Source organism: Mycteria americana, chromosome 3 (genome assembly GCF_035582795.1).
Source record: "Mycteria americana isolate JAX WOST 10 ecotype Jacksonville Zoo and Gardens chromosome 3, USCA_MyAme_1.0, whole genome shotgun sequence".
Taxonomy (NCBI): Eukaryota; Metazoa; Chordata; class Aves; order Ciconiiformes; family Ciconiidae; genus Mycteria; species Mycteria americana.
In genome coordinates, this window is record NC_134367.1 from 804,968 (window position 1) to 821,038 (window position 16,071).

Below are 16,071 nucleotides of genomic sequence, written 5' to 3' on the forward strand. Positions count from 1 at the left end.
ATTCCTTGTACCGAACACACTTTGTGCTCCTATGAGTCCAAATCAACACACGCCTATCAAGAAAGCTGAGCAGCCAAGGAAAGGTCAAACGAAGAGCGGTGACTAAAGCAATTAATCTGCATGTAGCTAGGGAAAGCCTAGGATGGAAAACCACAATAGATTGAACCAGGAGGTGAGAAGTAATGATGAACAGGGATCATGGCTTTGCACAGGAACGACTGGAATGGCCACGAACAGCAGAGCAGAACACACAGAACACTATTTGACTTGGACAAACTGAAAGATGAGAGGTAAGGATCAAAATTGCTACAGACAGCAGAAAAACCCCCAGCTTTTCCAAAATAAAGTACCTCTGAATTTTTTTCCTCTATCTATGAAATATAATAATAAAATGCACTTCATTTTCCTGTAGCTTTCGGTACATGTAGATACATGCTACCTGAAGGTGCAAATGCCTGCAAACATTGGAACTTGCAGACAAAGAACCCATGCAGGAATCGATATGGATTCAGAAGATGAAATTAGGAGGGAGTTTTAATAGACAACTACACTAAGTATTAATCAGACTTTTATAAAAACAACAGCAAACACTGTATCTTAGTGCATGTATTTTAAGGGGAATGGCCAAGACTGAAAGGGAAATGTTAAATCCTAACTTCAGTGCTTCTTTAAGCATAGTCTTAAACTGCATCCGCAAATCCCAAAAATGCCAGACAGCTTTCTGTGGTTTTGGCCATAGTACCAAACGCCTGACCTCCATCCAGTCTGAGACTTTCTAATGCTAGACAATACAATTGTTTTCTACAGACTAGGCCTAATGATTTCTTACTGCTTCCCTCACTCTTCCTGCCATCTACCCTTTGAGTGCTTCAAGGGTAAAGTTCATCGAAAGAGACTATGCATTAAGATACCAAGACTTGGGATTAGCAGTGTTTAATTAAAGAAGCTGCTTTATTCCTTCCTCAATGCTAAATCACCACTGAACCTCAGAATAATTACACAGAAAAGTGAGGTTCCCCAAAAGGTCCTTGCAGCAAAAAAAGTCTCACTTGCCAGCAGATACTTCATCTTCTTGAAAGCCAAGCACTTTGAGATCCAGACAATACATTTGTATTATAATACAAATAATAGCATATACAATATTTGTATAAAGCTAGAAATCAAAACCCTCTGAATTTCACAGAAAATCCTAAAAATATTTCTAATTAGGTTCAGAGAAGTTATGCTTTAATTATGCTGAAAAGGCTGGCTTTTGCTTTCAAGATCAGGGTTAAAATTGTAGTACTGAGTCCTGTCTTCTCTATGGTTCTTCTGCGTGATCGAGAAAGCTGTAAAATTCCACTCTGCACTCGTGGAATTTTGTAGGGGTGTGGTTTTTGTTTCTTTATTTTAAATAGAAACGTAAGAATGACCATACTGTGTCAGACCAAAAGTATGGTTCCTCATCATCTTTCTGCTTCTTTTAGACTCATTGCTGACTAGTTCCATTTTATGCTTCCTCCTGCCTCCACCCATTTGTGTATTGTACAAGACATGAACAATGCGCAGACATCACCTCTCTTCTAGGCAGAAGAATCTGGCGACTAGCTGTTTCTTGCACAGAAATCTCTCATGATTTATCTTTATCATCTTCTACTACCCCTTTTCTTGTTCCATCATCTGCTTTCAGAGATGAAGGAGAAACAGAACAGAGTATTCCATAGGTAGGCACATCACTGCTTTACACAGCAGCAATTACAACATTCTTGTCTTTTTTATTTTTTAAAAGACTCTTAATATTCTATTAGCTTTTTTTTTGACCATGACTGAGCTTTCACAGAACTATACTAAAGCGTCAGGATTATTATTCCTGAGGGACAGTTCAGAGCCTAGGAGCAGACATACAAACCTAGGACTGCCTGATTATCCTCTCCCTTCTCTCACCCCTTTATTTACATAACTTTACAGGCCTCTACACTAGACAATAAAAGAGGAGATGAAATGCAATTGCTAACAGAGTCCCAAACCTCTCAAAAGAATTGGCTTGCATTTTTAACATGACTTCCTTCGGCAGACACCCCACTGTTCACGCTCCGGTCACTTACCATTTGTGATCATACGCTGTTGTTTATGACAGTGACAGAGCTAACCTGGAAATGGTGAGACTACAAGGAATTGATCTCTGATTCTTAGCTATATTTGCTTTCTGCCCAAAAATGTAACCTTGCTCTTGGAGCAGAAGGATATGTTTTTCTCACCTCTACCCTATACTGGGGCATTCTTGGCAGTAAGATAATGTGTTAGTCTGGTTTTGTTTTCCTTTCCCTTTCCCCACCCAGTGTCTTCCAAATTAGAAACTGTGCGATATAAAACAAACCTATTTTCTCTCTTGCTAAAAAGACAGAAGTAATAGTCAAGGTAAATACTATACTCACAACTGAATCGAAAGAAAAATCAGAGGTCTACAGATTGCTTCAAGTGCTAAGTGAGACTAGCAGATTTTCAAAACGTATAGAATTGGTGCACATATGAATAATTGAAGAATAACACTGGAATTTAATTTCTTTAGCTTTAATAACACTTGATTCAACCAAAGGCTGAAACTTCCAGTACTTAAAGAAATATGCCTGGACACAAACCATCTGTACTGCCACCAATTTTTATCAGAGGGGAAAAATCTAAAATCTGATAAAGATGTGAAGTTCACACACAGAGGTGTTTCATGATGAACATCCTGTTTTGCTGTTCTAGCAAAAGCAGCAGCATCAAATAACTTACTCTGCTTCCAGTCATGGTGATGTGACAGTGAGTCGACATTGTCTGTCCTGGATGATTTCCATAGGTATTTCTTCCTCAAAAAGCTTTCTGTAACCTTTAGCAATCCAGAGAGGACACTTGCATTATGTCAGCTCTTGGTTCACTTAAGAATAAGGACTAAGAGTAGGTTCAACCTACCGTGTTTTTCCTTAAAGGCTGTTAAAACCAGCTGCAGTTGAATTTGCATGTCAGAGCCAATCTCTTCTGGCTGGATGTCTCCCAGAGTTTCAAGGATTCTGATAAGCATGGAGAGCTGGGACTAAGTGTTAGTTCCACAGGTTTTGGTCTTCCCATCAGTTCTTGCTCTGACAGCATGGGCTAAATTTACACTCACCACCTAAGGTGGAAGTACAGACAACTTGCAAGAGAGCACACAAGTGCTCTGCTCAAGTCTGACTCAGTGAAATACAGAATTTCCTCCCTGCAGTGACAGAATAGTGCTTGAATTTAAAGTAAGAATGGTGCTGGTTCCACAGAATATGGTTCTGCTTTATGTCAAGAGGCAGCAACTTTGCTTAGGGAAGAAAATCTGAAACCGGGAAGATGAACCCAGTATTGGCAAAGAGTTTATCTGTTACGTGCCAGAGAAGTCAGTATAGGTACTGACTGCAGTCTAGAAGTCTTAAGGGTCAAGCACGCTCAAGCTGAAATCAGAAGTGGCAGTTTAAGAGTTGAAGTTACTGCTGCAGCCAGCACCTGTCACCGTGCAGATTGCGTTTGCTGATTTAACTGCAGAGATATTGAAAGCCGCAACCTGCTCCAATTTCAACTAGTTCTGTCAGAATGCACATGCTCAAATCACTTTTCTAAGTATTCAGATTAGAGGCTGCGGCTGTTGAAAATTACCAAGACATTGTAATATTATAACGATAATTTATTTTTATTTATACATACGTGTGCCTATATATCTGTATGTCTATATACATATATAAAAAATGATTATTTTTTTTTACTGCAATGGGAAGACTAACCTCAAGTCCCATGGGAGATTTTAGTTCAAGGTGCCTATTATTTAAGTTCATAATGTTTAGAATCAGCAAGGAATTATCTGCACTGCAGTAAAATATTCACTAAAGAAACATAGTTTAATTTTTACTAAGTAATATTAGGAAAAAATCATTAAATGCTAACAGTTATTTGTATATGCTTGTTGCAAAGGAATGTTGACCTTAAAGCACAGAAATTGTGTAAGATATAGTACCTTACAAAACTAGTTGAGTATGTTTGATGCAAACATTCAAAAAGCTTCCTATTTCCCTTTATCCATTCACCTTCTCCCTCTTTCAATAGCTACAGTAACACTGTTTGATTGCTTCAGGAGTAACCTCTATGACAGAGCTAATATAAAAGCTAATTTATAAATTCCATACCAATAAATGTGGAAATTCTACAGTGAGTCACCATGTAAAATATCTTCAATAGCACCATAACTCAAACATTTCTCTTATTTCTTGTTTTTCTCCCTTTTCCTGTTCATATTCCATTCCCCTGTTTCACAGTTCTCCCTTTCCCTTACCTTTAAGAACTCTCTCCCACACCCACAACACATGCATGCATGATACATGTACACCTGGCTGGATGAAAACCAACAATATAAATAAAAGTAAAACCTAATGACTGTTTTCCCCTCTGCTTGCTCTAACAGGCTCAGCCACTGAGGACTCTGCACCACACATTTCTGTGGTTCTTGATCACACTTGTAGCTTAAGCACAAAAATGAACTAGCAAGCCACTCTGAAGACTGTTAGGCCAATACTACAGGACCTATCTTAAAAGGTTTCGCTCTTCTTGGAGCTCATCAGCTGTAGGTAACGGCCTAAATAAGCAGCTTTCCTCTTCAGTTCAAGGGAGACAGACAGACAGACTCTGTAATTAAGCTCAGCTAATACAGCAGCCTTTACATTCTTGCACTAACTGTAGCCACCATCTAAGAAGTCACACTTCGACCCTTCCCCAACTGCTATTATATTGACTTCCTACAACGTTAGAGACTATGAACGTAAGCTTCGTCATTTGGGTTCCATATCTGCAATTTCAGGTGCTTCCTCACTGCTTTTTGGTTACTCTAATTTAGTCACTAAATCTGTTAATTAGCTAGAGATTTTTTTTTTTGCTTTAAAGTGAATTTTGTTTTATTTTGTATTTCCACCTTTAAGATACACTCCAAAGGAAATTCTAGTCTTTACGATTTGATAACCATTTCCAGACATTGGTTTGCATTGAAGTGCAGCCTCATCAGCCAAACAGAACACAGAAATACAAGTTAATTTACGAATTATTAAATTTGAGTTTGTTCAGATTCTTGATACTGTATTTTACTAGCAGAAATAATATTTGCTATCACTGATAAGAAGACTGCAGTTGCTGTGTGAGGGTAAAATTGTGCTTATACCTATTTATGTTCAGAAATAACTTGTAATAAAAAAAAAAATCAGAATACCAGTTTGGGGCATATGTCGATCTTAAATGTACTCGATACACAGTGAAGGAAGTTTAGTAACTTTCTGCCAATCTTCTAATTAGCAGGAATGCATCTTCACAGGTGGTTTAAAGAAAAGCTTTCATCCCTTGTCAGTTCATCCCCTTTTAAAAATTTGAATGAACGTGTCACTGAGATGAAGATACTGAGTAAAAATTCAGAGCATATCTGTACTTGCAGAGAAAGTTATTGCTGTCACATCTGGTTTAGCACTTCATCATTTGTTTTGGGCTTCTAAACTTGTATGGCTTCACCTGTCATTTGATTTAAGTAATTTTAAATAATTTCTAAATTGTCATAAATGCTTTGTTAATTTTACAGTATAAAATAAATTTCTTTATGATATAAAGGTGCTCACATTTATTCATCTTAGATGGTTTTCAGTAAAATGATGCTGAGGTATTTTTATTTTTTCTTTACTAAGAATTTGAACAAAAAACCCAGAAAGATTGATTTCATTCCTTGATCTCCCTCTCTGTCTATCCAAAATATCAGATGCCGTCTTACTCATTTCTTTGTTCTTCATGCTCTCTTGGTTCATATTCCGATCTCCCTTTCATCAGCAGTCAAACATTAATATATGTAACTGATTAAACGTATTCCTTCGTTCCCCTGTGCCTCTTATTAGGAAAAAGGAAGCTATCTAGAAGTTATTTCAGGGCGACACATCTAGCGCCCTTAGACCGAAACCCAGGAAGACAAAAATAAGCCTTTTATACTTATGCAAGTAGTCTGACAACATCTTCTTTTAAAGTATATTTTAACAATTTCCAATAAATCTCCTAGTTTAACTTAAAATTTCAAACTCTGTTCCCATCACTGTGTGGGATAAGTAATTGAAGCATAAGCAATTGTGCACAAAAGTATTAAAAATACTTTAAAATGTTACTTCTGTATCTACAGCAACAGGAGTAACAAAGCATCTCTGAGAAATAATATGCACCTTCTAGTAGCATAGTTCCCTAAAAACTTAAAGGTCTGGATCTCTCACAGATTTTTAAGATAAAGCTTCCTTACAAGTATTGGACTCAAATGCTTGCGTAAGATCTTTACAAGTGAAAACTTACTTCAGTCTATAAGAAGGACGTAAGTGGAAAAAAACCACTAGGCTAAGACCAAGAGAATATAACTTTGCAGTGACATTCTATACAAGTCAATGGTTCCTTTTTTTATTTATTTTTTTTTAAATAAATACAGTGGATCAAAAGCTACTCTTAAAGAAGATTTTGCAAAAACATGCACATATTACACAGTAAACTTTCTTGAAAATGAATGGGCAATCAAGTAGTTTAGGAAAAAAAATTTAGTACTAAGAACTAAACATTTCCCTACTCCATGCCTTGCCACTTCCGTTTAAACTGTAAGAGTTTTTTTAAGGCATAAAATGCCATCTGTTTTGTTTGTACAGGACATGGCATGCAGCAACACATCCTCAGCCAATCCTCATTGCTTTAATTTACTGTTACGGAAAAGAACCATAGCATCGGTCTAAGCCCCAGCATGAGACCAGCAATCTTATCTTCCCATCTAGTAAGAAATTGATAAAGATTTTACTAGGTACAAGTTAAAGAGGGAACAAGTAACAATATTTAATCATGGGTTTCTTTCAAAGCCTTCAAAAGCTTTTAACAATATTTTAAAAAGAAGCTCCAGATTACTTCAAGACAAAATAGAAAAAATTCAAATCCAGGCTGAGTTCCAAGTCATCTGAATTACTGTCACACAACAAGATTTCACTTCACACATGTAACTATTTGTTCAATGCCCCGATCAGAAAGAAATCCCTGCCCTAAAGAATTTACAGGTCAGGTGCAAGACTATAGACGGGTTGATGAGACTGACAGTAGGCACCGTATATTCGTAGCCTACTTCTTGTGAAGTTTAAGTCACAAAACCAAAGCAAGCTTTAAAAGAATGTTACAAGGTATTATTTTAGGTACATAGCAATATACATTCATTTTTACTAAATAGGGAATTGTTAAGCATGGGGAACAGGAAAACCGCAAGCTATTAAGGACAACGCTGTGTGTTTAAACACATATTGCACAGTCAGATCTGTTTTCCAGCAAACTAAAGAGAAGATGCATAGAAGTCAGGACACAAAATGCCTGGAATACAAAAATGCTTTTCTTGAATAACCAGAGAGCCATGACAAACTTATTTTTTTTTATTGCCCAAAAGCCTGAGGAAGAGAAATGGGTTTTTACAACCTGCCCTGTTGATTTTGAGGCTGAAGTTAAAAGTAATGCCTATACATAAGATTTACCATGAGCCTGCAAACAAGAGCAAATTTAACAGTTAAAATTGTTTCCTTAAAATAAAGCAGTGTTAATGTTAGATAAATGAAATATTACACCATGATTTTCAAGCAATAAGAAGTTGGAAATATCCTAATTAATAGCTCACCTCTCCCCCTCAGGAAGGGAAGACTCATCTTTATAAGACTGGAGGGGATTTCTGTGCAATCTGCGCTTCCCAGCTTTTCCAATGGGGATCTTACAAAACCCTTTCTAGCCATTTTAATCTGCAGGTTCCCAGAACTGCTTACTAGAGGACAAGAGAGAATTCTAAAATTGCCTCTTCACAACATGAAATATTTATTAGGAAATGTTTTGAGTTACATTTTTGCCCTTTTCTCTATTAACCTAGATTAACAGATCGAGCATGAACAGAGCAAGGAATGCACCACCAGCAGGATAACACACATACGTGAATGCTGGCAGAACGCAAACTACCCCTGATCTCGGGCCGGCAGATGACAGTACAGAGCACAAACAGTCCTCTCCTCCCAATCCATCCACATCAGGAGGAGAGAATAACATTTGCAGTAAGTGTCGTCACCTCTAGTTCTCTGTCACCTGCTACCATCTTCACCAATCAATAGTGGTCCACACAAGACCCTCCCTTCCCACCTCACTTCAGATGTAATCACCTTAGATTAAAAGTTTCAGCACATCAGAAGTTCACACAAACTGCTCCTTTGGCACACCTGTAGAGATGGTAAATTCCAGTCAAATGGGTGGTGACAAACACCTGGAAGCATGAACTACTTCCACTATCACAACTGAATTAGGGCGGGGGGGGGGGCTTAATTCTTTACATAATGACCATTTTATCTCCTACATTAATTTAAAATGTAAAAACATCCTCACCAGCTTCACAAGTCTACAAAGGTATCTTTTTTTTGACAAGTGTTCAAAGTGATTAAAAGGGTATAAGAGTAGAGAGTAAGGAATGTACATTAATCTAAACATAAAAGTATCTGCCATTTGCCACAGTCAATGGGAAAGTGAACATACACATAGTCCCAGGTACAAGAAAACCTTAGTTTTGTCTGAGCTGCCAGAAACATGCGGTACCTCCTTCAAAAATGTGGCTGTACCCAAACTAGTTGTCAAAACCACCAGTGTCTCCCTACTGCCTCAATATTTCCTTTGACATGATCATTCTATTAAAATATAAAAAATGAGTAATGCACACTAATTAAAAGGCAAGATTCCATAAGCACTTCAAAAAAAAGTAATATAAATAAACAAACTCAAAGAATACTGTTGTGCTCTTTACAGGGCATCCTGCCCATCCCCAAAGCCCCTCTCTCCCTGGACGTACCTCTACCAGCCCTGCGCAGCTCAGTCGCTCCACTCGGCAGTCCCAGCTAAGCCTCTCAAGACTTGCCGGCTTGCTCGTATTGCGAGGTGTTAGAAACACCCCAAACCGTATTTGGTTGCATCCACTAGGTAACCAGGGCAAGAAACATTTTAATATGCGGACTTCATAGCACACCTACTTCCAAATAATTTGCTGTCTGCTCTGCTATACAAGCCTAGGATCACAACCATAAAGCACATTAACTGATACTACTACCCAGTCAAGTTTTCTTAACATTTACTGTGGCCACAAGTTTTTTCTCATGGTCTATTCAGCTCTTATAAAAAACTGACCTACAAGCATTACCACAGAATACATTATAGTACAACTGGAAACTTCATCCCTACCCTGCCTCCCATCTAACTTCTCTTTACAGGCTACATTCAAAAAACCCCTTTTACAGTATTCAGTCCTTAACATTCAGCTCTACGTGGTCTTCTGTTGCTGTTCCCACATACATGTCTAACACAGGCAGACACCATCAGCTTCTTTTTCTGATCATCTATGATTCAACAGCATTCCAAATATCTGACCAACTGTGGACACAAATTAAGTTCTTTAAGGAAGGAAAAACAAAATAAGCCAATTGTAAAACTTTAATTGATCATGCTTGCCATTGTCTTCTGTAAAACTAAGAGCTTTTATCCCTTAGCTTTGTCACTTCTTCTGTTTTTAAAGAAATTTAAATTAGGGACTAGAGTCCCTCACTGTTTGCTTTATGGAAAAACACCCTCCTCATTCCTCTACCTCTTAAATGAAGTAAAAAGCTGCACTTGAAAGCGCAAGACTGATAAAGACTAAAAAATACCTCACACTTGCAGTCAGTCAGTAACTCCTTACAGTCGAGTTATGATTTTAAGTGTTTCGTAACTACAGTACACACTTTATACATCCAGTCTTTTAAAAATTTAAATATTAATTGCTACCTGCTGTCATAATTCCGTTCATTTTCAGAGGTACAACCGGCCAAATAAAATTCCACAACAGATACCACATTGTAAGATCTCCTACCATTTCTTCCAGATTTAGGTTGCCTAAAAGTCTTCATTGGTGTAAGTATTTTTATAAATCTGTATTACTTAAACACAGCTGAATTTAAAATACTTCCATTCCTTCTAGCAGTCCTTGAAAGCCCACAGGACTGGAAAAGAGCCGTGACACTATTTAAGTTTAGCCACAGTTTATCAGTAGAAACCTGTTTGAACGCTAAACCAAACATACACAATACAGTCATGATTTCTTCTCCCTGGTACTCAAGGGGAAAGAACAAGAAAGAAATATTAACTTAATACAGATATTATGAATTGAAATCCTTATCACCAGATAACATACCCCTGAAGCCACAAAGTAAATAAAAAGCAGCAGTGGTAGATAATGGTGAGAAAATCAGGCTGTGCTGCGAGTGGAATGCTGAGAGCCAACCCCTTCACACCTACCGGGAAACTGTCTTCGTTTCCATCGGGTGATGTATTCTGTAACTACAAGGGTAGTGTCAACATTACAGACTACCACATCTGAGCTAAGAGAATTATCTACTTCTCCTTTTGAAAGAAGTTCTAGGAAATTATTTGCAAAAAGTGCCTTATCTGAAGACATCATTTAGGTTCTATAAAAGCTTGTAAGAGATCAGCCACATGAAGCCAGACTCTGAAGTATGCAGACAGGGTATGTGCTGTGCACTCTGGTTAACGTGCAGTGGTTTAAACTTCGAGACTTGATTTTCTCCCTCTTCAAAAACCGTCAGCTTGCACAACATACCATAGATAACATACGACCATGGCTACAGAGAATTGTCACTCCTCATGCCACCCTGTGGTACTCAGTGTGTAATATAATCAAACCGATAGAAAAATTATGCTTTTTTATCAACCCTTTATGATATTGCAAAAGCCTTTGTTCTTGCATTACGGCTTCTTCCTAAGTTTTCTATACCATTCATCACTTAACTTCTTAAAATTGATATTATTATTGAAACATCTAGGTTCTGTGATAAACCTGTGATAAAATGTGTTAGCTGCAACGTATAAAGGAGTTCGCTGTTCTACATAACCTACAGCCTAAGACAAGAAGCAGCCTGCTGCAAACAAGCAGGGAGTTTGAGACAATGCTGAGCAGCCTGCCAGCAGTCTAAATGCTGTCATGGCTTCTGCATTCATCACAACCAAAACTTTAATGAACTGTGAGGGAGGTGTCACAAGACGCTTACATGGAGGTCTACGGATGTGCCCTCTTAAATGTGAGATCACGTAACAAGTAGGCAACAAACTCTGGCATCCCAAGCACCAGAGTGGGGAGCTCCCTTCTTGGTACTGCACAAGACCTCAGTGGCAGATTGGGGATAAATCATCAAACAGCTACAAAAGGAAGACAAGAATCTGATGTACGATAATGATAAGAAGCAAAAACCCAAACAGGATTTAAATAGGACACTACAGTCAAGGCAAGGACCTAAGCAAGCTACCTCTGGAGTAGCATCCTGGACAGATGAAAGCATAGCAAGAATTGAAGGGTCAAAGGAATGGTGTTGCTGGTAACGTGATACGAATTGACTAGTCTGGAAGAGAACTGCAGAAAAGACTGTAGTATAGGCCACGGAAATGTTCTGGTGAGAGAGGTAACTGCTCAATCTGCCTTACACTGTCTATAGTGATTAATTCTCCTCGCGGCTTCCCTAAAAAGGAAGCCTTCAGGTCAGTAGCACGTTTGCCCTTTTATCTAAATTCCCCATTAATCCAAAATACCCTTTGGAGAAGAGGAAACACAAAAAGCAACAGCCTTAAACCAGTGCTTTTGGGTTACCTCCTTTCCTTTGGGTGTACTTTATGACATCATCTGGCAGTACAGGATCATATACGCTTACCAGGGAAAAGAAAGGGGGGGGAGGGGGAGAAAAAACCCAATTCTTCGGTCCAGCATTTCCCAACCTTTAAAACCTGGAACTGGTTTTAAAAAGACTTCTGACTTTTTGAACTACTGGTTCAGGCATGTGGAACGTTTTGTCACTGGGCAGCCACACCAGACAGAGCATCAGACTATATAGTCAGTTTTAGGAACCAGAGTCAGAAAAGAAAACTGAAAGTACAAAGCATTTTTAAAGGGTAGTCACGCACAACTATTGACCAAATTCTAACTTTAACTTGGATTCTATTAGACATGGATTTTCAAGCAGCACAGAAACAACTTTCAAAGTATCCTTGTGCTGTCCAGCCCGTTCTCGGTGGCTCACCAACCCGCTCTGAAAGAAGAAAGTACTACGCTAGTGCTCTGCAGACCACTAAGGTTCTCCTGGCTCTCCGTAAGGATATCCATCGACTTCACCTTCCCCAGCTAAGGGATCTGTTGTACAGGAACGTAATTGTGTGGGGTTCTTTCAAATACAGGATTGCATTTCACACAGGAGGACTTTTACATGTCCAATAACTCACATAAAACACAGAAATCACTACTTCATACCGGAAGTTTGTCATAAATGAAAAATTTCAATGTACGTTACGCGAGTGTGAACAAACAGGTAACTGAAATCAGTTACATAACACAAGTTTTTAAGTTCAATACCACAGGTAGTCACAACGGATCACGTTACCTGAATTACACCGAGAAGTCTCTCAGGGCAACTTCCACTTTCCTGGGCTCAGTTCCTTCTTCAAACATTTAAAGACAATCTAAAAAGATGAGGAAAATACCTAGGTTTTTTTTCCAAGAGAGACATGGCTTTCCACAGAAAAGTAACACACACACCCCCCCCATTTTGCAGTTACAACTATGATTATGCTACTTTTGCCCTGATTGTGTCTCCTGTTAATTACAAAGAAATGAAGCCTGCAGACTCTGTGTCTATGCGAGCATCTGTCTGCTACAAGATGAAACAATACGACCCAGCCAAAATCACTTGGGTGCCAGGACTGTTCCCGCTGCCAGCCAACAGGCTCCACAACGAGAACGTGGGGCAGGTAAACCTGCGAGGCTCTCTCCAAGGTATCTGCGCCCGTTTAGGCGCATCCGACGCGGCAGCGCAGCCCTCCTCCGTCCCAGGCCTCCCGCAGGGCGCTCCGCTCGGCTCTGCCTCCGCGCCAGGCCCGGAGCCCGGCGAACCCCGCCACCGCACCCGCAGCTCCCGGGGCTGAGGCGAGGGGCTCCGGCTTGGCGGTGCCGCCAAGACCTTGCAGGCAGGAAGGGCGCGTCCCGGGCCTGCCCGCCCGCCGGTCCCTGCACCCTGCCCGGGTAGCGGCGGAGCAGGGGCACCCTCCTCCCTGCAAGGCCCCGCACCCTCCCACTCCGCGGGCGGTAGCGGAGCTCGCAGCGGGCCCGCCTCGGCCCCGCTAGCGCCTGCTTCCGTCCCGCCGAGCACGCACCTCTCCCGGGGGCGGCGGGCCCCGCGGCTGCCCGGGCGCGGGACGCACCGTCCGGGCGGGCTCCGGCCGCCGCTCGCCGCCACGCCGCCGCCGGCTCCACAGACACGGGCGGCCGAACGCCTCAGCCTCCCCGCTCAACGGTCCCCGGCCGCCTCGCGGCGCCCAGCCAATCCGAGCACGCCTCCGCAGGGGCGCGCGCACTCTCGCCAATCTGAGCCCGCGCCCGCCTCACCCCCTCCGCCGCCGCCAGCCAACCAGCAGCCCAGGCCACCAGCCCCGCCCCTCCCGCTCCGTGCGACGCCGCCTGGCCGCCAATCACGAGGCAGACGCTTCTCCGGCGGCGGACGTGCGTGCGCTCATCCCGCGCGCTCCCCTTTTCCCTCAGCCAATCGGCGGCCGAGGCCGTGCGCCGCCAGCGCGCGCTCTCCTTGCGCCAACGGGCCCCTGGAGCGCTCGGGCTCTCCAGCCAATCAGCGGCCAGCGCCGCCTCGCGCGCTCCCGTCTCTGCCACAGCGCGCGCCGCCGGCTTCTCGGAGCGCCCCCCCCCAGGGCGCAGCGGCAGCGCGCAGGCGCAGAGTGCGCCGTGAGGAGACGGCCTGGCCCCGGCCCCGGGCTGCCCTGACGGGATCGGGGTCTGCCGCCGGGTCCGGGGCCGCCCGTGGCGCCTCTAGAGCTGTGTGGAGTGGGGAGGCGGCTTCTTAAAGCCATTTAAACGTCTGGAGGTAACTGTGGGAACCCTGTTCTCAGCCTGAGGGCGACCTGTCAGTGGGACAGGGGGAGGCCCGGCACGGGTGGGCTCTGGTAGAGCACTCCATGGTGTTGCTGTGACTCCAGAAAGCAAAGTGTGGTGTGTGTGTGTGTATATATATATGTATGTATGTGTCAAAGCCCCACAGAGCCAGTCGGTCTGGTGCCGCTCAGCACATGCTCCTGTGTGTTGAGTTGTGGCCTGATTTTGTCCACAGGAGCGTTGGTGAGTTTCAGGATTGGGCTGAGAAGGCCCAGGGCCAGGGAGGGAGGTAAGGGTGCAGGGTGGAACCTGCACCAGTCCGCAGCCAGCCCCTCAGCAGCCATCGACAAAGCAGTCTGCAGGATCCTCCGCTGCAGGTCAGATGCTGGTGTAGTGCCTTAGCTCCGGCAGTATGCCTTGTTGTAATTTTACCTTCGTGGGCTGGGAGGGCAGCTCTGGCTTGTAAGGAACCGTGCACTTCAAGGACGTGTCACTTGTACACCGGGGGAGTCTTCTAAAAGCACCCTGCTGTGCCTCACAGCTTCCCCCACTAGAGCAATAGCAGGTTTTTCAAATGACAATCTCCCCTGTTCCATTCTTTGACCATCTGTGTCTGGCTGGATAACGCTATTGCATAGCAATCAGCTATATTACAGCTTGGCTTGCTGGCAACCAATCGTAGTACAAACAGTCACAGCAATGACTAGTACGTGAGTGTTTTCTGAGGAAGATTGGACAGGAGTGGCATCTGTTCCAGGCTGTGCATGCAGTCTCCCTCTGATCAGTCTCCCTGTGTGGAAATGCCATGGTTCCTTCTGCAAAATGTTTTCTGTGCCTGTGGGAAAGGAACAGGATTCTTACACTGTGTGTGGAGAGGAGGGACTACTAACATTTGGCATGTGGGGGAGGGAGATACTTTGTCATGAGGGAACAGGAAAATGAGAGGAAAAAAGAGCTGCTTAGACGTTCTAGCTAGTGCTGCGTTAATGTTTATTCTGAGCTATATATGTGCAAATGATAGTACATGTTTTTTTTCCCCAAATCCTGGAGTCAGGCCCACTCGCAGCAGTGGAACCAGATTAGGCAGAGGTGGTGCGGAGGGTTTTTTCTGCTGGCTGCCTCTATGCTAGTAAATTAAGTAGCAGCAGGATGTAGGCATTGGCACTGGAATTGGATGGTACTGTTTAACTGTTGAAACAGTTAAGCAACCAATGTATTTTAGTGTGTATATGCAAGCTCCAGCCCAATTACTGTTCTCCCAAACATCCTCCAGGCAATTCTGGGCATCTTGCATGGGACAGGGGCCATTCCTGGTAGGCAGTTTGGATAGAATCACCATTTTTGCAGTCTGGTTTCAGTAGCGTGGCCACAGCCCATTCCATGCCATACGCTCTCATGCCTGTGAATAACCCTCGGGCAGGTTTCACGCACTAGTCGAAACGCAGCGGCTGAATTCACTCAATATGGAGTGGCTTACCTGGGACTTTTTGCAGGGTGTGTAGCACAGTGATCATAACCTCTCCTTCTATGACAATGCCTTAATTATCTTCCTGGCTTTTCAGTGGACTGACACAAGTAAGTCCATGTCTTTCTTGTACTGGGGAGCCCGGAGCTGAACACATTATGCCAGCTGTGATCTCACCAGTGCTGAGAGAGGGGAAGGATCGCCTCCCTCAATCTGCTGGTGACACTCTGCTTAATGCAGCCCAGGATGCTGTTGACCTCCTCTGCCCCAAGGGCATGCTGCTGGCCACCAGGACCCCAGGTCCTTTTCTGCCAAGTTGTCTTCCAGCCAGTCATCCACCAGCCTGTACTGGTACATGGGGTTGCTCCTCCCAAGTGCAGGACATGGCATCTCCCTTTGAACTTGATGAGGTTCCTCTCTGCCCATTTTTCCAGCCTGTCAAGGCCCCTCTAAATGGCGGCACAATCATCTGGAGGATCAACCACTCCTCCCAGTTTTATATCCTCTGCAGACTTGCTGAGGTTCTACTCTGTCCCATCATCTAGATTATGAATGAGGATGTTAAACATTTGGACCCAGTACCAAGCCCCAGGGAACACCA

At 42.8% G+C, this 16,071-nt stretch overlaps 1 protein-coding gene across 1 annotated transcript in view; it reads right to left on the minus strand.

Annotated features, from left to right (window-relative positions):
- DTNB (dystrobrevin beta) overlaps positions 1-13,435 on the minus strand; it is a 218,390-nt gene extending 204,955 nt beyond the window's left edge. Inside the window, exons 1-2 of the mRNA XM_075497583.1 lie at positions 13,276-13,435; positions 12,507-12,585 (exon numbers count right to left, since the gene is read on the minus strand). The gene's annotated coding sequence lies outside the window, so the exon portion shown is untranslated. The remainder of the gene's footprint in view (positions 1-12,506; positions 12,586-13,275) is intronic.
- Between the last annotated feature and the right edge of the window lie 2,636 nt (positions 13,436-16,071).